At 44.8% G+C, this 22,704-nt stretch overlaps 1 long non-coding RNA gene across 1 annotated transcript; it reads right to left on the reverse strand.

Moving 5' to 3' along the window:
- Positions 1 to 442: 442 nt before the first annotated feature.
- LOC110350938 (uncharacterized) lies at positions 443 to 21,348 on the reverse strand. The gene is made up of 5 exons (XR_002397896.2): positions 21,040 to 21,348; positions 18,466 to 18,704; positions 14,632 to 14,725; positions 3,969 to 4,042; positions 443 to 2,458 (listed from the first exon to the last, which is right to left on the reverse strand). It is a non-coding gene; the product is annotated as an uncharacterized LOC110350938 (long non-coding RNA).
- Positions 21,349 to 22,704: the final 1,356 nt, after the last annotated feature.

Raw genomic sequence — 22,704 nt, forward strand, 5'->3', positions numbered from 1 at the left:
GCTTCCTGGGCCACCATGAACTGAACAGCTTTGCTCCACCATGCCTTCCCGCCATGATACTCTGCCTGGGGCCAGCCAACCATGGACTGAAACCTCTGAAACCATGAGTCAAAATAAATCGTTCCTCCTTTAAGTTGTTTTCTTGAGTATTTTGTCACAGTGATGGAAAACTGACCAACAATGACTCATCAAATAAATATATCCCTTAGGCCAAAAGAGACAAGGTGACTTCCCAACAGGGGCAAGTGGACAGACATGAGTTCCCAGTGATCTGTATACATTAAAGACCTTCATGTGTACATGAAGCCCTACGTAAGTTTAGAGGGTGCTCACTGTCATCTCTTACCAGCACCCACCCAACCAGGGTAGATAACAGCAACAAGGTCACCGAACACCATGAGCCACTGAAACTAATACCTTTACACCCATGACCACCTTAGATCCTTCAACAAGCTCTTGTAGACAGTCTCATTAGCTTCTGTTTTACAAATGAGGAAACTGAGCTTCAAAGTAACTCAGCAATGGGCCCACAACAGAAATGGAACCAACAGGGAAGGGTCTTTGAAACCAACGTGGTAGACTATTTTTAGATTGCTGAAAAGGCAGAGCTGGTAGAACTCAATGGGATATTGGTTCACCTGTGGGGGTAACGGCTGCAGGAGGCCTTGAACAGCAATTGTAATGGGTCTTCTCATTTGCCGCTGAGTCTCTGCGCCTGCTGTCCCCTCTGCCCAGAATGCCTCTCCATCTCCTTTCTATGCTATGGAAGCAGCAGCACCTCCCCTGAATTTCCTTGACATTGCTTTCTGTCCCTTTTTCACATGATGACTCCCCTATCTGAATAGTACAAGAAATTGCTTGTGTTTGTTTCCTGATCTTCCCCAGAGTTGGAAAGCTCACCCCTGAGAAATGCTAATAATTCAGTGGGCTGAAAGCAACACTCGAAGCAACTCTTGGATAGGAAAGGTCAAGTTGCCTCACTTCTGCAGCCACCGCATGCAGCTTTCGTGGTGACGTGACACCTTGGCCTTGGAAGCCACCTTGGTGGAATGGCAGTGAGTGGTGCAGGGGCCAGACAGCCTCAGGGAGACCCTGTAAGTCTCGTTCCTCTCTGCCTCGGTTGCCTCATCCACAAAATTAGAAGCAAAGACTGAGTGCGTGGATTACAAAGGATTTGTCAGATGAGCTGCATTGTTTTGGGCTGGCGCTTTTTAAGTGAGATATTTGTGTTGTGATCTCTACAGGAACGGGTGGAGGAGCACCGATGGAGGAGCATGCCGCTGTGTGCATTCAGTCAATCAGTGGAGATCCCGATCATCACTCTGTCCAAGCATTGCTCGAGACACTCAGGATAAGAAGGTCACAATCCTCAGCCTCCTGAGCTTACACTGTAGCAGGGGAGGCAGCCAGTAAGCACAATAAATTAGTAAATCCTGTGATGTGACAGAGCATATTTACTGTAGAAGTCCCAACAGTTGTCATCTTATGAGTGCCTGAGGACAGCTCTCCACTCTCACATTATTCTTACTTCCTCCCAAGCATTCACCTGGGGTCCTGAGGATGCTCAGCAAGTGGAAGTTGGTGGATTGACTTTAAGTATGGCTAAGTTCCTAACACTATGTACCTTGCACACCTTAAGGGTCAGTGCCACAGTGCTAATCTTAGAGGGAACCAGCAGAGGTCCACGACTGCCTCTGGGCACCAAGACCTCTTCGGTGATGATGGTGGTGGTGGTGATGGTGATGATGACATCATCCCTCAGGCAGGCTTTCTGTTTCTGACTGTGTCACAAAGAACGGAAGTGAGGATGAGTCTCAAGCTTGGTGAGGCTTTGAGCAGCAGAGAACTTATTTCATCACGGGGACACCTGACAGCCAAACGCAACTGGACTAGACCAGGGTAACAGTCACCTTCTGGCTCTGTTACTCCCCACTGTCAGGCAGATTTCTACATGCCTCTTTCCAACTGAGCCTGTCTTCATGGGATGGCTTTCCTTTAGCTCCTGTTGATTACTCTGTCCAATTTCTTTTTCTCACATATTTATTAGTGCACATTGGCTATGTGGATTAATGGGCTTCATCCTGGCAGATCCGTACATGCATGTCACATACATGAATCACCCCCATACCTTCCCTTCCTTTGCCTCCTAGACATTTGGCCTGGAGATACTCAGTCTTACCACCACCACCACCACACTCAACACAATTATATAAAATTGGAAGAATAAATTTCTCAAAGGAATACATTTAATTTACATCCTTTGCACATTTTAACTAATAATTTGTATTTATTACCCATTATGCAGCTCTTATAGCATTTTTATTTTTAAAAAGAATCATCTCAGTTCAAAATAATAACAGAGAACATTGAAGGAAACCTAAGTTCCCTTCTCACCACTTTCATGCAGGTTGCTTCTCCTCAGTGAGCCCCTTCTTCATTACTCTGAAAGTTCTTGCACCTGCAGGGAAAAAAGAAGGGAGAGGAATGGAGGGAGGAGAAATAAATCAGTGTCCTCAGAGGCCTCAAAGCAGCTCTGGGTTAGCAGAGCCCTTGTCACCGTCTCCAGGTATCCAGGCTCCCGAGATCCTGTGGTCTTCTTGGTCAACACCACACTATGCAGTCCTGATAGACATATGCGTCTTTGTACCTGACTGTGCCTCTTAATCCTAGACACTCGGTGACCACTTTAAAAATGACAAAACCCAAACAACATCCCTTCATTCACATACGCATTGTCTAAAATCCTACACAGCCTACATTTTTAGCCAGTGATCACTCCCAAGGCAAAGAACTGCCCAGTCCCCTCTCTGCTGGACAAGTCAGACCTTTGTGTTGGCTCCAAGGCCACACTCACAGAATTCCAAAACTTCCTGTGTTTTTGCAATATCTCAGATTTTGGTTAACGAATTTCCACTTGACCAATTGATACCTTTTGTGCTTTCAGTCATCCTTCATTCAGCATTTAGCTTTTATCCTGACAAATCCTCAACCTCCAAATTCCTTTCATACGTCTCTGCCACAATCTGGCAAGAACATCAAAAAATATTCCAAAGCTTGGCCTTGTCATTCTCCTTCTAAGAATTCATCTTAAAGAAACAATTAGAGATCCCTAGACAGATATGGGTAGAAAGTATTTCATTGTAATATTAATTATACAAGTAAATATGTACTTAATTAACTATAATCTAAATATAAATAATAGAGGAGTAGTCAGATGGTTTGGTGGATTGTTTGGTTTGCAGCACAAGGTTTGCTAAGTCACTAATTTGCCCAAGGTGGGTTCCGATTTACAATCCTCCTACTTCAGCCTCCGCTGCACAGAGTGCTGGGATTGCAAGTGCACACCACTGCCCTCAGCTTCACATACATTGTGTAGACCCAGCAACTGCTACATTATATAGTCACTAAAATGTTACAAAAGTATTTGATGACAAGAAAATATATGTCCAACAAGATACAAAACATATAACAAACGGGAGGCAAAATGTTATATATGTATCTGTGTATATTTACATACATATATGAATACATATCTACATTATATGAACATATTATCAACAATTTTGTTATATATGTTTGTGTACACAGAAAAAAGACTGAAAGGAAACACAACAAAATGTTAGACACTGGTATTTCTGGGTGGTAGGATAAGGCTTATATATTTTTTCCCTTGAATATTTTCCAAATTTTCTGTAGCAAGTTATGTTATTACTTCTAAAATCTGAACATAAATGTATATTTTAAACCCACTCCAATGCTTTAATTAATTCAGCTGCCTTGTCCTGGGTCTTCTCCAGCTCCCTGGTATCATCTTTAAGAAGCAGTAGCCAGAGTGGTACATGACTTCCAGGTGTCCACTCTGGGGAAATCTGATTTCTACCCTCTCAGAAGCAGTGCACATGCCTGTACCCTCTCCCTCTCTGCCACATCTGCCCCGAAAGCATGATCCTGTTTGCTGGAGCCTCTACCTGGTCTTCTATGGGACGAAGCTCCTAGATGTGCCCCAGGTCACAAAGTCCCAACGCCACCTGGCAGCATCTGCCTGTGATGAAAAGGAAGAAGGAGGTCAGTTCCCATCCCCAGCTGCAAGATGCATCTCTGCCTGGAACTTCATCCCCATGCGACCCCGGGACGAGGTGTAGGATGTTGTGAAAGAAATGAGAGGCAGAGCAGGGAGAACTGGCAAGTCACAGTGCCACCCCATGCTTCTGCAAGGGAAGAGAATTCAGGATCAGGGCTCTGCCTGAAGAAGGAAGTAAAATGCCATCCCTTAGCCTTTCCCCTGGGTTCTCAATCCACACCTCCCCAGGTGCCCAGCCCTCTGGGAACTTATGGAGAGTGTTCAGACCACCCAGAGGTCACCCAGGAGGGGCAGGATGGGATGAGGGAAGGGCAGGACCCAGCCACAGCCTTCAGTCTGACAGCACCCAGTAGACTGCATAGACCTGTGCATTCAGCATCATGAGCTTCTCTGTCTCTGAAACAGAAATGTTAGTGACCTCACCCTTTGCCACCCACTCTGGGCCATCGCTTCCTGGCCACTAAGACAGCCATCCCTAGGGAACCTTGCTATAATTGGCCTGCTTTCCAACTTTATTTTGAAATACAGCACTGCTTCGTTTCCCATGTGGTCCACACTTCTGTGTTTGAGAAGGTTTGCAGGTTTTATCAATTTGGGCTCAAAGGAGAGATGAGAATAGACCATCAGGGAGGTTTCCCACGGCTCCTCAGGTCCGGTTTGCCAATCTGTGCCCTTTCCAAGGGTCTAGGGCACATCAGCCAATGACACAGGCTGCAGCCAGGGTCCACTGCACAGCGTCCAGAAACAAGAATGTCACATAGGCATCAAGACAACCCCCAACCACATGGAGCCTGAATCCATCCTCCTCTCACTGCCACTAGGGTGTGATGTGTTACCCGCATCCAGGTCAGCTCTGGCAGTGGCAGTGGGACAAGGTGTGAGCAGACAGAGAGCAGGAAACCACTTTCCAATGGCCTGCCTGAATTTTTTTAGGTTATGTTCAAACTGCACAAAGTGTCTTTTTTTTTTGTCTTTTTTTTTTTTTTTTGATACCAGGGATCGAACTCAGGACCTTGCTCTTGCAAGGCAGGCGGTGGAACCACTGAGCTAAATCCCCGGCTCTCGAAGTGTCTTTTTTAAAGGATAAATAATAGATTCTTCCCTTGATTTGAGGAAAGAAAATATCCAAAAGACCTGTATTTGGTTAATAAAAATGTATAAAGACTACATTTTCTTTATGTATTCATCTGTCGATGGACATATAGGCCACTTCCAAGATTTAGCTATTATGAATTGTGTTGCTATAAATGTGGGTGTGCATGGATCACTGTAATATAATGTCTTTAACTCTTCTGGACAGATACCTAGAAGAAGAATACCTGGGTCAAATAAAAATTGTGATATTTACACGCAGTGGAGTACAACTCTGCTATAAAGAAAAATAAAGTTAAGTCATTTGTAGGAAAATGTGTATGCCTTGAAACCATAATGTTGGGTAAAATAAATCAGACACACAGCTTAAATATCATTTGGTTTCTCTTACATGAGAAAACCAAAGTGTAAATAAATTAAAGAGCAAAATAAAAGATAATAGGAAACAAAGAAATAGGTCTTGCAAAAAGGGACCAAGCATTGGAGGAAGGGGGAAGGGATGGAAGGAGGACCTAAAAAGAATTAAGATGTATTATGTGCATGCACCAAGTCCCCATAATGATGTAATCATCATGTACTGCAAATGTACCCATAAAAATAAAAATTAAAAAGAAAACACTCACACATATGGCAACACTACATTCACTGAAATAAACCATACACAAAAGACATTTAAGATGCACAAATAAATAAGTACTCCTTTCCTGAGTTAGTAGAAATTTGGTTTAATAAAAAAAAAAAAAAAAAGAGTAATGAGTAACAGCCAGATAGATGCCAAAAAAGATGAAGAGATTTTCAATCCGAATTTGAGAAAAAGAACCCGGGAATGAAGATCAGTAAGTGTTGCCTCACAGCCCTTCAACAAATCCAATCACTTATTTATGCATTTGCTTGTCTGTCCCATCCAGGAAGCGCTTGCTCTGTCCAGACTCTGAGCTGAGCCCTTCATTCTCACAAGCCTGCTCCATTGGGCATAGTGTATGTGGGGAAGAGAAAAGCACAGAGCTACAGCTCTCCTGTCCCACCCAGGAGAATGTGAACAGCCTTGGAAAACTGGGGCCATGTCCAAGTTTCAGAAATACCAAGCCCTATCACCTTCAACGGTGCGGGAATTTTCCGCTTCCCCTCGCAGACCCTGCAGAGATGGGTGAGCTCAGGGTGGGTGGGCGCCAGGCCCCTGTCTTCCTGTTTCCTCTCTGCCCGCCTAAGGTCAGTGTTGTGACAGCTGCCATATCCAGGCAGGCTTTTCATTTTTAAGAGCAAGGGCAACTTTTATGGAGCCACCCTTGGAAGGTTCCCCCCCATGTCTTACTGGCCAAACTTCGGTCACGTGCCCTAGCCAAAACTGATGCGAAAAAGGATAAAGAAGAGTCGGGCCATCTTCCTGTGTTTATCATCACAGCCCTCTGTGTCACTTTCATCCAGAGACACTAGCAGGCATGGGTTGGAGGCTGACCCTGAAGCCGTCAGGGAAATCAACTGGGAAGCTTAAGAAAACCTCAGAAACACCGAATCAAAATTTCTTGGACCCAGAAATGAACATTTCAACAAGCCCCACGACAATCATTCTCAAGTGCAATGGCTGAGATTTTTACTTTTTTTTTTTTTTTTTGAGATAAGGTCTCTCTGTGTAGTTCAGGCTGGCCTTGAACTCACTATGCAGCTGATGGTGGCCTGGAACTCACTATGATTCTCTTGTCTCAGTCGCTTGAGTGCTGGGATTGCAGGTGTGCGCCACCATGCTCAGCTAAGAATACTGAAATACACCCTCAGATCCAATAAAGAGGGGACTCAAGTCCCTAGTGTGGCCTCCCAGGCCCTGAGGAGTGGCTCCCACCTTCCTTCTTCATGGTGCCACCTCCTTCCAGTCACACTGATCCCAGAACGCACCAACCACGTCACCACTGCAGCCTCTGCATTCATGCTCCTGGCTACACCGACTAACAGCTCCCCAAAGATGGCCATGTCCTAAGCCATCAGCGATAACTGTGACTTTTCACGGTGATGGGGACTTTGGAAATGGGATTAAGCCACATCTACCTTTTTTATTTCTTTCCCATTTCCTATCCCCTACAAGACTGAGTTTTCTTTATGCCTTCATTTTCTTCTATTGATTTGAAAGCTGGAATTTTATATATATATATATATATATTATTATTATTCTAATCATCCATATGTTTTCATATACATAAATAAATTATTTTCCTAATTCCAAAGTTGTTTAAGGTTTCCAATCACCTACGAGATAAACCATGAGCTGTTTATCTCCTTTTTCATTAGTATATGTTTGCAATATATACTAATTACATAATAATTACTTATATAACATTACATCTTGGAGAATCGGCACATATATGTGTCACGTCTTTGTCATTTACTCCACTTCCTCGCTCCTATCTGCCTCTCTCCCTCCTTCCCCACATTCCCTTCCCATCTCCACAGAGTCTGTTTCCCTGTTTCTTACCATCTCTTTTATTTTGCTCCTTAAATTATTTATATTTTAGGGCCGGGGATTTAGTTCGGTGGTTCCACCGCCTGCCTCGCAAGCTCAAGGACCCGAGTTTGATTCCCAGTACCAAAAACAAAAAACAAACAAATTATTTATATTTTGGTGAGCTGTTTATCTTTTGAATATAGATAATTTTTCCTGTCACATCTCCTGTGAAATATTTTTAAAGGTTTTACAATAATTAATCTTATTACAAGTCAATATTAATTTCATTTTCCACCATCTGTTTTCCATTCAATTCCTTCTCTCCACACTGAAAAGATCACTTTTCTTCTCCTGAAGTACACTTACTAATTTATTCTAGAAAGGTTTGGGAATGCTAATCCTCTTGGATTTCGTACATGTGAAAAGGCCTGTGTATCATCTCAAGCTCAAATACAATGAGACTTTTGGCTATAGAACCGGAGTTAATGACTACTGTCACCCAGCACTGAACATACTCCTTTGTTTTCTGGTATTTAGGGTTACAAGAACTATATCATCACTGTATCTGTCGCTCCTGACTTCCACTTCCCCTATGGGGGGACTAGGTGCTTCCGGTTCAGACCCAGCATCCTGAAAGAAGTTTGCAGGGCAGCTCTGCAGCGTGTCTCTCCTCCTCTTCTCCAGACAAGAGGCAAACCTCAAAAACGATGGGCATTCTCTTCACAGAAGTTAAAGAAACACAAGAGCTCAATTATGTTTGCAAAATCACACTGCATATTTATGTACGTACATAGATTTTCATGTAAATAATATCATGTGATACATTTGGTGTGACCCCTTTTCTCATTCACATGTATTACAGACATTATACTATGTTCGTATACATAGATTCTATTTCATGTGGTGTTTTAAAAACTAAGTAAATCAGCTTTAATTTAAAAAGTAACATTTCTGATACCCTCACCACCTTCTAGCTCTTAATCAGTGATGACTACTGTTCACTCTCTCTATTCTTTCTCTGATCAGTTTCATCAGAGGATGAATTCTATGCTTCTCATATTGCTGTACCTTGCTTTGAACTTGACAGTATTGATTGATACCTCTATTCTTAAAAAAAGGGAGAATTTAACTCCCTAATACTACTTCCTACCTCACATCTATTCCTGGAGTTTCACTGGTTATATTTTTATTGTTCTACTGGTTACCCTTATGATGTCAAATATCCAATATTAACTTTAATGTCTGCTGCATTTGGAACTGGAGTGTCCCCAAAGGTCTGCCTGTCAAAGGCTTGGTCACCAGCCTGTGGTACTGCTGGGAAGGTGGCATCTTTACGAAGTCAGGCCTAGTGGGGTCTTCTGGGTCATGGGCCCTGTTCTCAGAGAACACCATGGGGCCATAGTCTCCTCTTTCACAATTGCATCCTGGTCATGAAGTGAGTGGGATTCCTTTGCTATGTGATTCCACCATGACAGCTACCTCACCGCAGGCCTGAACACAAAAGGGCCAAGCAACCATGGACCGAATCCTCCAAAACTGAGCCAAAACAAACCTTTCTTTTTTTTAAGTTGAATGTCTCAGGTGTTTTATTACGAGAGTGTTGACTAACACGGTAACTGTTAGACTCATGACTGAAGGATTTATTTATACTTTTGAGTAACATAAGTGAATGGTATGCTTTCCTTATGATTTTGAGTGAGTCTCTTTCCCAAGATGCTCCACCTAGATGAAGACATCGTGAATATATGGGAAGTCTGACAATCGGTTGACTTTGCTGTAGTACACGAGTTGGGAGCATAGAAACAGACCAGCTCCCAACACAGGCCAAAGTGACAAAAGCTGTGTTCTGAGACACCAAGAGCCACATAAGAGCCTTTCCACATTCCAGCCAGATCATTCACAAGTCGAAGAGAACCGGTATCCATGGATCCAGTACTACTGCTGCTCATCACTCTGGAGAATATGCACTTAAATTTATTAAAAGAATTGTTTTACTAAAACAATTCATATACAAACCTGGTAACATATGAGATGAGAAACTTCTCCAATAATCATTGGTAGCTGAATTCCAAGGATGCAACAGACCATGGCAGGAAAAGTCAGCCTTTGGCCAACAGCAGCACAACCAGCTCCGTCGGGTGGCTTCCCTCTAGAATTCTCTATAGAGGCATCATGTGACTGTGGATTGGGTGGAATCAGACTCATCCCTTCCACCCACTCTCAACTTGCAGAGAAGGCCACCTGGTGCAAACTGAGCACACTGTAGACACTGAGAAGGAGCAGAAGTGAGGAGCACAAGCACAAGAATCCAACAGAGAAAGGAGCATGCACCAACATTGGAGGCAAGAGACAAACATTGACAGAAGAGAGTCCTTACATTGTGTCAGTACTGAGCAAATCACTCTGCTCACACTATCTCACATAATACCTACAGCCACCCCATGAGGTGGCTACCCTGATTACCCCATCTTGCATTTAAAGAGAAAGCATTTATCCTAGTGACATTCAGGCCTCAGAGCCAACTGCTACGTGACTTGGGACAAGTTATTTAATACCTCTGTCCCCTAATGTTCCCATGCATAAGACAAGACAATAAGAGCATATACCTTGTGAAACTGTCCAAAGATTAAATTAATACAATCCATCTTTAAAACAGTGTCTCTGACATAGTAGCTGGTCGATAAATACACTTTTATTGTTCGAAGAGTTAAGTAGTAGGGCTAAGAGGTTAACTGCAAGTGTCTAAGACTCCTGTTCCATGCTCCTGTCCCCCTGTCTGTACAGATGGCTACATGGTAAGGTACCAAGAGGGCCCAGAAATGGTCCTGGAGGCCCAGCATTCCATTAACAACCCACTGACTGGATATTTTATAGGTAGGGTGGTCAATGAAAACTTTACTTCCTATTAAAATATAAATACTCTCCCTTATTTAACTTCTCCCCACACATGAAGTCATCAGTCAGCCATATTTGAGTATGAGTGAGCTCCAGATCTTTGCATAAAAACCACTCTGAACTGGGAAGGTAGTGTGTCCCGGCCCGCGGGTAAGTCAACGGAGACCCTAGAGGGGGAGTGAGAATGACAAGGGACAAGAGACACGAGAGATGGAGACAAGACAGGTTTCTGATCAAGTCTCGTTTATTGTGGAAGCTGCTACAGCATATATACCGTAGGGCTAGAGGGGAGGAACAAGGGGAGGGTACTGGGGCTATTTCCTTGTTGCCGGGTAGACTTGCAGCAGGCCCAGACATGCCCGTAAAAGGCACTCAAGAGTTCTAGCGGGGGGGGGGGGCGGGGGGCAAGGCCCCCCACAGTGGTGGGGCAGCTTGATGCGCATCTGAAGGAGGTGAAGTCAGAGAGGGCAAGCTGAAAGGAGCGAAGGCATCGAGATCCAGAATTTGGCACTTTAAAGACAAACTTTGGCCAGAGACACGGGATGGCACTTGATGTTTCCATACTGTCACTCATCCTAGCTCCAGGGAGCAGGGATTGCCACCATCCCTTTTTGATGCCTTGAGGAACCTGAGGCTCAGAGTTCCTAAGAGGCTTCTGTGAGGTGGGTCAGCTGGTAACGGACAAGTCCAAGACTGGAGTCCAGGTCTCGCAAGCCCAACCTTGCTGTGCCCATGGTGCTACTTGCCCCTCCCTAGCCTGGCAGGGTTTGGCCCTGGTTTTCTCCTGCCCACACCCACACAGATGCAGCTAGGCAGGGCCCGCGGCCTCATGCCCTACACCTCTGTCCATTCACTGCAAGCTCCTGCATTAGGCCCGGATTTGTCAAAATAGAGGAAAGGTCATTGTTCCCAAGCATTTGCAAGAATATCTGAGTTAAAAATGGAAGATTTGTCATTTGCATGGTGAAGGGAGGCGGGGGAGAGGAAGCATTGTTAGGTGTTGGTAATGTAAAAACATAAGTATGCTGTTATTTATGTAATTAGTTATTGCTTTCATTATGGGTGCAGTCTTAATGGTTATAGTATTTATGTATAATTACCTTAATATTCACTGAAATTTCCAAGTAGCTCCCTAATTAACTGTCTCAAATATATAATTACATTGCATCTTTACGCAAGACTTGCCTAATTAATGTAGTTACACCACTTCTTTTGTGAATGTGCATTATTAAATGCTCTTTGCATCATTCTTCTGACTTCTTGTAATTCACGCTTTACAAAAATTAAGACCTCGAATTAGAAACCTTCACAAGCAGCCTAATCCTGCAGCAAAGCAGAGGCTCAGAGCTACTCAGAAAAAAAACAGGGACTTGCTAAGCCTCATTATGAGTTTCTCCATATCCAACCTTCCTGCAGAGGTGACCGAGGCCCACGGTGGCAGGGCTCATTAGCACAGGCAGCCTCAGAGGGAGGCCTCGGTCTCAACTTTCCTGCCCAACTCTGCCTACTACCCTCTCGGTTAAACTTCTCCCAGCTTAACAGGAAAGGTCACCATATGTCCTGGGACCTCTATATGGCAGTGAGCTGAATCCCCATCCTCTTCCAACTAGTACATCTAGGATGACCTCCCTGAGCCTTAGTTTTCTAATATGTGAAATGGGTATGGTGACAATTGCCTGTCTCCCCAAGAAAACCCTACACAAATTAAAGGAGGTGCCAGACATGAAAGAGACTTGAAGTACATAATGAATGCAATGAAGAAGTACAAGAGATTAGTTCTAGAAATGCTTTTGCCTTTCTACCAGCATGGTCTTCTGGTGTGTATTGAACATTCAGAGCTGCCAAGCAAACCATCCCAAATTCAGCGACTTAAAAAACTCCCCATGTTATTTAGGTTACCATGGTGTCGGTGAACTAAGGACTAGGACCAGGCTCAGCTAGGTGATCTTTCTGGTGTGATTCAGGCTCAACTATTCTTGCTGGGCTTTCTCCCAAGTCTGGGGCCACAACTGAAATGACCGAGATCATTCTCCACACAGCCACTGAACTTCTACCACATTAGCCTAGCTGTGTCCAGCATGGGAAGCATTGCCAACCAAAACCGCCATGTGGCCTCTAGATTACAATGTGCACACAGAATCTTTCATCAATCTCCATTGGTTAGAACACCTCACAAACCCAACCATGGGAGGAGTTTGTGGCATTATTTTCACTTTGCCACACAAGGCTGATCTCCAATCCATTGTTTTAGAGAAGGAAATAACCCTTCCATTACTCAATAACCAAGGCTTTATGAAGCACCTGCTATGGAGACTTAGCTTTCTGATAGACCCACTGAGGAATCCAGAAGTTGGAACATAGCTTGTTTCAAAACTACTAAGCCTTAGTTGAAGAGGCAAAACCAACAAATGTGAAGGAAAAATAAAGTATGTGCAAACTATGAGGTGCAAGCTATAAGTCTCATGCAAATGCCCAGAAAGGAGAGCTCAGTGCAGTAAGCAGAGAAGACTTCATGGAGCCAGCAGGACTGGAGATGTAGAGAGGAGGAGGCACCATGGGCCAGACTGCTGCAGTGTGGTAAGAACGGGCATGAGGTGTAGAAAGCAGTGAGATCATCACACCCAGAGCAGGTACCATGCTACAAAGGCCCTGGGAGATATCTTGATTCGATGTAGGGGTCAGTGGAAGGACAAGGCGGGGTTTGAACAGACCAGGCCCAAGATCCATTAATAATTACTTCATCAACATTAAGGAGAAATTTCCCAAGAACACAAGAATTTAGCGAGGCCTTCCCAGTGATCCCATCCATGCTCACACACATCACACACATGCACACACATGCACACTCATACGTACACACAGCCTCACCCATCACCAGCCCCTTATTCAGCTTCACTGTCTTGAGAGAATCTGTCATGAGCACATACAGCACTGCATACTTTTGTGTTTCCTTGCTTCTTGTTTTCTGGCTGCCTTTTCCCCATAGGATGGCAAGCTGCATGGCGGCAAGGACATGATCCACGTTGTGTGGAGCTGTATCATCCCCAATCCCTTGAATGTCTCTGGCACACAGCAGACTTTCAATAAATGTCTGCTGAATGGATGGGTGAGTACCTGTGAACCATATGCCAGGAGACAAGCAGCTTGGACCAGGCAACCACAAGAAAAGCATCAAAATCAATATCCAGAGTGATCAAAAACTACTGGAAGAACTGCCATTGTATCTGCCAACCACTCCTGGAGTACATTAACATGGAGGCCAGACCAGCCAGTCTAGACAGCCTGCTGACCTATACCCATGTCCTCCAGAAGCTGATGGACCAGGTATGTGGAGCATGTAGTCCATGCTATCCAGAGACACAGAGTCAGATACACACACCTATTAGCATAGGTGCCCAAGGTACAGAGATAAATAAATTAAAATACACTTCCCTCAAAGAATTTCCAATGACAGAGAGGCCACCACCCCTTTGTACAATCCCAAGCACATGATTCACGTTGTAGTTTATGTTAAAAGATTGGAAAATAATTCCACAGACTGTAGTGCAGATGGGAGCTTCCAGAATTGCAAAGACAAGAAAATACTAGTAAGTGTAACAAAAACTCAACAGGCAAAATGATAACAAAGAATAGCAATATGGATTTGGAGACCAAAAAACCCTGAACTTAACTTCTGGCTCCATCATTCACTTGCCTGTGTTCTTGAGCAAGTCCCTCAGTTTCCTGGACCTCAATCTCTTCATCTCTAAACTGGCAATAAGAATATCTGCCATAACTGTTGAAAAGGTGTTGGGAGGATTAAATTAGATAAGGTATGTGAAAGCCCTTTGTAAACACATAAACATCCAAGCAAATTTTGGGTGTTGTTATTCATCTACAACAAAAGATGGGCTCTCTCAGGGTCTGTATTCTCCTGAATTAGACACCCCTCATTATCAAGGGTCTTTCTCTTGCCACAAATAAATGTTGAGCACACCTCAATGCCCAAAGTCTCCTAGGAAGTGAACAGAGAAGGACTTTGCATCTGGCAAATGTTGGAAACTGTAGCCCATATCTGTTAACTCTTAAGGTTAATTTTAGTCTCCTTTTACCACTGCTTAGCTCCAGGTTGTTGACTAAATCAACTCACCACTTTAGGTGGTAGATTCAGCCTCAGGAGTCTTGCTGTACAATGAGAAGTTGGGGCTATGTCAGTCATTTTCCAATCCAAATTTGAAGAGATTCTGAAAATTTTATGTTGAATTTCAGGATTAAAAGTGACTTACGAATCAATGGGAAACACACACTTAAATATAGCTTTAAATATATCAAATATTAGTAATTACATACCTTCAATGGTTGAACTTGAGTTCTTGGTGATCTCAAGAAAGTGCTGTACAGTAACTCTAAACTTAAGAAATTAATTTTAATATTATGTTACTTTTATGTCTTACATATTTCTTTTGAGAAATGAAATATATTAATAAAAAGAACTTTGAAAGTCACTAAACTGGATGATGCCTGTGGCCCCTACAGCCTCTGAAATGTCTTTAATTATGTGGATGAACAGAATCCTGCTTTCAAAGAGAATGTAAACTTTCTGAGAAGATAAAAGGCAAATCGTGATGAAATACAGCACAATTGTGCTACCTATCCCTTGATATCATTACTGCCCCTTTTTTTCAGTATCACCTGCATACATGGTTGCCTATATTTCCCACCAACCCCCCTGGTATCTTGATATGGCCACATGTTTGAGTTCGGGCCAAATGAGATTATACATGCAGTAAAATTTGTGTGTATGCATATATACATGCACCCACATACTCACATACTCACATACTCACAAAGAATTCCCAGTAAGTTTACTTAAAAAGAAATCTGTTTTCCTTTATTATTCACTTTCCACTGGCTAGAATGTATACCTCATAGTTGGAGCTATAGTAGCTGCTTTGGACTGTGAGTTAGAAGTTACAGGTTAGCAGAGCAATAAAATAGAGGAATTTCACCCTGATCATGGTGGGCAACCTCCCTGGACTTCCACACAAGTCAGAAATAAATAGCCACCTGATTTAAATCACTGTTATTCATGGATTTCTTCCACTCACAGGAAAACTAATCCTAATTAGTACAACAGCCTATCATTATGTACTTACCTTCCCTAAGGAGCTACAAGCTTTCTGACATCTTGCCCTCATATTGTCATGAAACGTGATGCTCCCAGACTGTCATCAGTCCACATAAATGATAAGTGACCATCAAAGCTGGTTCCTCCCCCATGCATATTTTTGAGACTCAGTTTCCCTGTCTAATAGGATTACTGTAGGGAGGGGTGGAATGGGGAAGCTGTCCTGTCACAATTGATGTATTGTGTGTGTGTGTGTGTTAGCTTTCCAGAGCTGTAGCAAATTGCCTGAGAAAATCAACTTAAAGGAGGAAAAACTGACTTTGGCTCATGGTTTCAGAGGTTTTAGTCCATGGTAAGCTAGCTCTATGGCTTTTAGGACTCTGATGAAGCAGAAACATCAGGGTAGGGAGTATGTGAAAGCTGCTCACCTTATGGTGGCCAAGAAGCAAAAGAGGGCTGAATTTTATAACAAAGCTCTTCCCCAAACCCATCAAGCCATGAATCCACAAATGGATGGATTAATCCATTCATGAGGTCAGAACTCTCAGGATCCAATGACATATGAGTTTTTGGAGGACATTTCAGATCTAAACCTCAAATATACATATTGAGAGAGAGAGAGAGAGAGAGAGAGAGAGAGAGAGAGAGACATCTATATATATGTAAATGCCTATGACCAGGAGCGAATTCATTGTGAAGCTAAGGCACATAAGCATCTGCCCACTCCTTATGAACAGACTCCTAAGGCCCTGAAAGAGGCCTTCACCACATGTTCACATGAGCATGTTTTGCAAAAGTTGCAAACATGAGCTATTTGGCCTGAGCTAATTAAGATCTCTGTCCTCTGTCTCTGACATCGACTCCTCCTCTCGCTGTTCTGGTGCAGGAGGGGCTATAGGTATTTGCAGATTCAGCTAAGGCACATTCAGTTTGGGTTTCATAGCACATATGTGGGTGGCCCACAGGCCCATGTACATTTGCTATTGATGGCCCTAATTCATAGTGACTGCCAGCAGGGCTCCCAGTGCCCCCAATTCACAGAGAATTTAAGAATCATATATGAGGAAAACTTAATGGAGGTGTTTCCAATTTTGACAAAATTTAGAACCACCTGCGCGTCCTTCGACAAGCTAATCAACTTCTCTATGTCTTGGTTTCCTTATCCATAAAATGAAGATCATAGTCTACCTCATCAGGTGGTTGTGAAGATTAACAGTCAATTCAGCCAGAGGGGGTGGCACAACGCCTGTAATTCTAGCACTCTGGCAGGCTGAGACAGGAGGATCATAATTTCAAGCCCAGCCTGAGCAACTTAACAACTTAGTGAGATCCTGATGACTCAAAATAAGTGATAAAAAATGGGAAAGTAGGGGGTAGCTCAATGTGAAGGCTCTGGAATCAATCCCTAGTATCACACGTGAAAAAGAGTTAATCATATGAAGCATGTTGACGGAAGCCTGACCTTAGTAAATGCCACCACGGCTACTCTTATCATCCTGAAACTGGAAGAGCTTTCTAGCAGCTTCCCCATGAGGAGCCAAACCAACTCCTGGTGTTCTCTATGAGTACCTCCAAGCTACTACAAAAAGATGGATCTTCTGAGTATGGGAAGGGGACCAAGAAACAAAGGGTGCAGGAATGGAGGGGAAGGGAACTTAAAAAGAATTAAGATGTGTTATGTACATATGCCAACTCCCCAGGATGAAGGTAATCACTATGTACTGCAAATGTGTACTAAAGGAGAAAGAAAGAGAGAGAGAGAGAGAGAGAGAGAGAGAGAGAGAGAGAGAAAGAAAGAAAGAAAGAAAGAAAGAAAGAAAGAAAGAAAGAAAGAAAGAAAGAAAGAAAGAAAGAGAAAAAAAAGTCCAGTTGTCCTTGACCTGCAAGGAGGGACATAGGAAGGGACTCAGATCAGTCTCACAGCCACACTGCAGAAAAGCAAGCAACACCCAAACACACACACAACCCCTAACTATCACTCTGAGTGGAACACAGCTCAACAGAGCTGTATCCACTGCTGGGCCCAATCATCTTGCAGATCACCCAGGCCTCCTGTGTTTGTGGACAGTAATGGACATGGATCCATCCACTAGGAACAAAACAATCACCATGCTGAGAAATTTTGGGCACCAATACAGTGGACACCCACTGGTTTCCCCTCATTCACAGAACGTCTCATCAAATTCAGGTCTCCTTTTTAAAACTGTAGATGTCTGTGGAGTGAGAGACACAAGGAACTGGGGTCACAGCCATGACAAGAAGTGTGCAGGAATGGTTAGCTGCTGCCTTCCTCTTCTAGGTGGTCTCCATCCAGGCACAAGGGAAGGGCCGAGACCACGATTTCTCCATAAGTATGTAACTGTTGGCTTGAGAGTCACTTCCCACTGTGGAGTGGAAGGAAGTGGATCTGAGAATGGCTGGGGAAGTGGATTCAGTCACTTGAATGGTTGGGGATGAGCCCTGCCTAGGTGCCCACAACCTGATTTTTAGGTCCCCACAACACTGCTCCTCTAGCCGAGCCGCTTGGCCCAGCAGCCCCAAGTTTCCTTCTAACCGTGCACTATCTCCTTTGCCTGATCATGGTATCTCCTGCACCCAATCACAGAGCAGCACCACCCAGAGCTGGTCTCTTTTTTGTCAATTGTTATCTATCAGCAGTGTCACCTGGGTCCTCACCATGGTGTGTGTACCACACAGCAGTGTAAGAGTCAGTTGTCCAGAGATCGGAATTCTGATAGGAGGTGGCCTGGTGTCAGGGCAGAGAGAAGCACTCCCTGCACACAGCCCAGCTCTGCCACCGCCATGGCCACCAGCAGAGACGTGACTAAATGGTGTCGAAGGAAAATGTTTCCCTACCTGCAGGATCTGGCCCACACCGAAGTAGCTAATGAGGCTCTTCCTATAGCTCTGCTCAGGCCAGATTCCCAGGCACTGCTGGCCATCCTGGTGCCAGCGATGTATTAGAGTCCCATCGGAGCAGCATATGTCTTCTTTTGCTCATACAGACAGGCAGGGCTTCTGCTGCCATTTGGTGAGATTACTGCATTGGGGTTTTGTTGTTGTTGTTGTTGTTTCTGCTGTTTTCAAAATGACAGCTAGTAGAGAAGAAGTGTGAGAGATGCGAATTAAAACAACACTGAGATTCCATCTTACTCCGGAAAGAATGGCCGTCAGGAAGAAATCAAACAATAACAGATGCCGTCAAGGCTGTGAGGGAAAAGAAACCTTCTGTATTGTCGGGGGGGTGTAAACTAGTACACCCACCACAGAAATCAGTATGGAGAGTCCGCAAAAAATTAAAACTAGACATGACATTTGACCCAGCTACTCCCCTTCTATGTATCTTCCTGAAAGAGTTAAAGACATCAAATTACAGTGATCCATGCGTACCCATGTTTAGAGCAGCACAATTCATTATAACTAAATCTTGGAAGCAGCCTATAATATGTCCATCAACAGATGAATGTGGTATTTACACACAATACAGAACTACTCTCTAGTTCTCTGTCTTACTGTAATGAAGGATAAACTTGAGGCCTTCACAGGTAAATGGATGCACCTTGAGACCATAATGTTAAATGAAATAAATCAGACCCAAGCTGAAATGACACATGGCTTCACTTCTATGAGAAACCCAAACTATAAATAAAAAGCAAAATGAAAGATAGATAATAAGGAGTAGGGAGATAGACTGTTCTCAAATGGGAAGGGGGTCAGGTGATGCAGGGACAGGGGCAGAAGGAAGGGAAAGGGAATGAAAATGTGTTCTGTACATGTGCCGACTCCACACAGGGGACGGAGACATTTTGCATGGCAAACATCTGCTAAAGAAAAAGAAAAAAGGGCTGTCAACCCTCACACCTAAAACTGACCTACAGGGAGGATCGGGTGCTCAAGACATTACATGCAACTGACATCTACTAAGAGCCAGGGAGGCACGGGTGTGCCACACAATCTGGTACTAGAGGAGGGACTGACCACATTGCAGATGAGGTCCTTGTGACAGCACCTACCTGACCCCTCTGAAGCAGTGCCCAGCCTGGGATATGTGTATGGAATTTTTTTTCCAATATAGTTTTTTTCCATTGTCTTTTTTTTTTTTTTTAAGATCTTGTGATGCCCAGATAGTCACCAAAATAAGCACTGGCTGCAACATCTGGGAACCCAAACAGACACAGGAAAAATACAGCAGAAGGGGAAGATCCATGAAAACAGGAAACACGGAGAGGAGAGTAAAAAGATTTCAGAACAAAGGCAGTGTGGACAGGCAACAAGCGAGGGGGCCAGCGAGAGAGGCCGCAGGTTCAGTTCCTCAGCAGTCTGCAGAGAATTGCCTGCTGGCACGGCCCCATGCCTGTCTATTCAGACTTTTCACCTCTGTTTTATTCAAAAAGCCAATAATACTGTGGCACCACCACCAACTTTCTGTCCGGGCCACCAGCCCCAGACATGAGCAGGCCTGGAGAGGGGAGAGTTGCAGGGACCTTGTCCCGCCTGCACCCAGCTTCATCACAGAGGCCTCCAGATGCTCCTGTTCATCTCCTGCACCCCTACATCCCTGCATCCTGACTGGGCGAGGCCTGGGTACATAGGTGCTCAATTAATAACTGAGCAATCTAAACTAAAAATACATTTGACCTTGCTACTTATTGCTCTTGCCACACTAATCTCATTTCATAGCCCAGGTTTTTAGGTCCGACAAGAAAAAAGTGCCTCTCCAGTGTTCAGAGGGGCCGCCCTAGGGCTTCTCCTGCATGGCATGGGCAGCAGACAGTGTCAGTTAGCTCACTGACAAGCTGAGCTTTCGGGGTTGGGTGGGGACCTAACGTTCAATTCCACCTTCTTCCTAGATGTGAATCCTTCATTCCTCATTAAGGTAACAGAGAAGCTTCAGTGCACGAGTCCCCAGTGCCAGAACAGCAGCAGCTGGAAAGGGGTACTTGTTCACCTCCTACTATGGATAACACCGTGGCCCAAGGCTTATCTGTCTCTTTATTTTTTATTTTTCTTTAAACAATAAAATGCCACCACCACCACCTCCTCTTCTTCCCCCTTCTTCCACATGCCAGAATAAAATACCACCTTCTTATTCTGCTTTTCCAGCAGTTTCCTGAGAACTAACTGCTCGGCAAAGATCTGATCTCCTTTGATTGGGCCATCACCTCCTCCGAGAGCAGCCACTAATGCCATGACATGTTGTCCTCCTAGGACACAGTGAGAACACCATCCCATCCGCATTGTCACTTTCTCGGGACAAGCAGGGCTAGTTGGAGGGGGACGCAGACAGCGCCGTTCCCACAAATCCATGGAAATTTCCTTTTCAGCCTTCCAGCTGGTCACCACCCTGACTGAGTAAACTGAGAAGGGGCTTGGGTGATCCTCCATGGCTCAAGGGTTGCACCAACTTGGCTTTAGCACCAATACCCCTACCTTTGAACCCAGGAAGGGTTCATTGCTGATCGTTAGTCACGTGGATCGTCAACCCCTGAACAACTCCAATTGCCCATGGTGCAGACTGGCCCTTCTATGAGGGCAGCTTCCTTCTGGGAACTCAGTGTAAATCCCAGACATCCAGTCACCCGTGTGGGTCACCGGACACCACGCACTGTGAGTTCACTGTCTCTATGTCTCTCTTCCCTACTGGATCCCAACTGGACAATGATTTGATTTTCTGCTTTTTCCAACTGTGCAGCAATAAGTACATATTTGTGCTAAAGAAACATTAAGCTGGGCACGAGCAGAGCAGCCAGCTTACTGTGACATCACACAGATAGCAGTGAGCTAACCGGGAGGCTAGGGGAAGTGGCGCATTTTTGAGACTAAAATCCCAAATCTAAAGCTGGAAGGGATGAAGTGGGGCCAGGAAGAGGTTCCCCTGCATCCCATGGGAATCTTTCCCAGCAGGCTGTCCCAGCAAGGTCCAAGGAGCAGCGTGGACACAATGCCCAGTGTGCAGGGCTCCCACCTCTTGGTGCCCACAGGAGGCCCCCAGCCCAGCTGGCGGACAGGTCTGTCTCGGGAGCTTTCAGCACAAAGCAACCTCCCTCTTGAACCCTTCTCACTTTGGGCTTCTTTGAGAGGGCGCCAGGGCTTCGCTGGCTGGCTCGGAGAGCAGCTCCTTCCTGTGAGAAAGGCAAGACAGGAGGAGATTTTGTTGCTTGGGCGGCTGGGAGGGGCCAGGGTCCAACGGTGAGACCCCAATAGAGGAAGGACCTTGGACAGCTGTCTGCCAAGGCACAGAAGCATGTCTTTCTTACTTGAGGAGAAAGAAAACAAACAAACAAACAAAAAGATCTAAGGAACAGGGAAAGAAAGGTAACCATGGAGCTTTTTCCAAGGAGCCTAAGACAGCCATCTCCGCCAGCCGGGAGTGGGAAAGCTGAGCTTTGTTCTGATGAAGGGATAGGAGGCTTATTTGGACCAGAAAAGAAAAAACAAAACATCAACTGAATAATCAGATGCCTCTGGACTGGCTACAGAAGGCTCTATCTGGTGCAGTCCATTCTGCCCGCCTGCTCCCTGCGGAGATGAGAGGCTCCCCAAGACGGCTGCCTTTCTCCTGAAGTCGGGCTCTTGGCATGGAGCGGGGCCCTCACGAGAAGGGATTAGGTGGTCCGGGGCCTGCGTGGCCTTCCCCCTGCCAGCTCTCCATGGAATTAAAATGCCCAGAGCCGAGCTGCCCACTGCGGCCCTGTCCCCATGCCACCCCCCAGTAAGTCTGTGATTCCAGGGGGCTCCCAGAGTTGGAAATGAGATCGAGGCCATGGAGACCCGGCTCCTGGGAGAAAACACCCCGAAGAGCAGGGGGAAAAATAAGCCCCAAGACAAACTTGGTTTCCAATTATTTTGCTTATGGCAAGTTCCAGAAAAGGAAGAGCTTCTTTTGCTTATAATGGTCCAAGTGATACTCTGGCTGGCAGAGAGAAGATGTCTTCTCTTCCCTGAAGAAAGGTTCGAGTCACTCACACAGAGCCCTGGCTGGGGACCCAGCAATGGGAGAAGGGGCTTGGGACAGCTGGATCCTTGCTCTATGTCCCTATGCTAGCTTGATGGGGCCTGATCAAAGCAGAGCGAGGGACATCGATCGGTGTGGCC

Source organism: Heterocephalus glaber, unplaced genomic scaffold (genome assembly GCF_053883595.1).
Source record: "Heterocephalus glaber isolate CG9 unplaced genomic scaffold, H.glaber_assembly_v1.0 deba00001600, whole genome shotgun sequence".
Lineage (NCBI taxonomy): Eukaryota > Metazoa > Chordata > Mammalia > Rodentia > Bathyergidae > Heterocephalus > Heterocephalus glaber.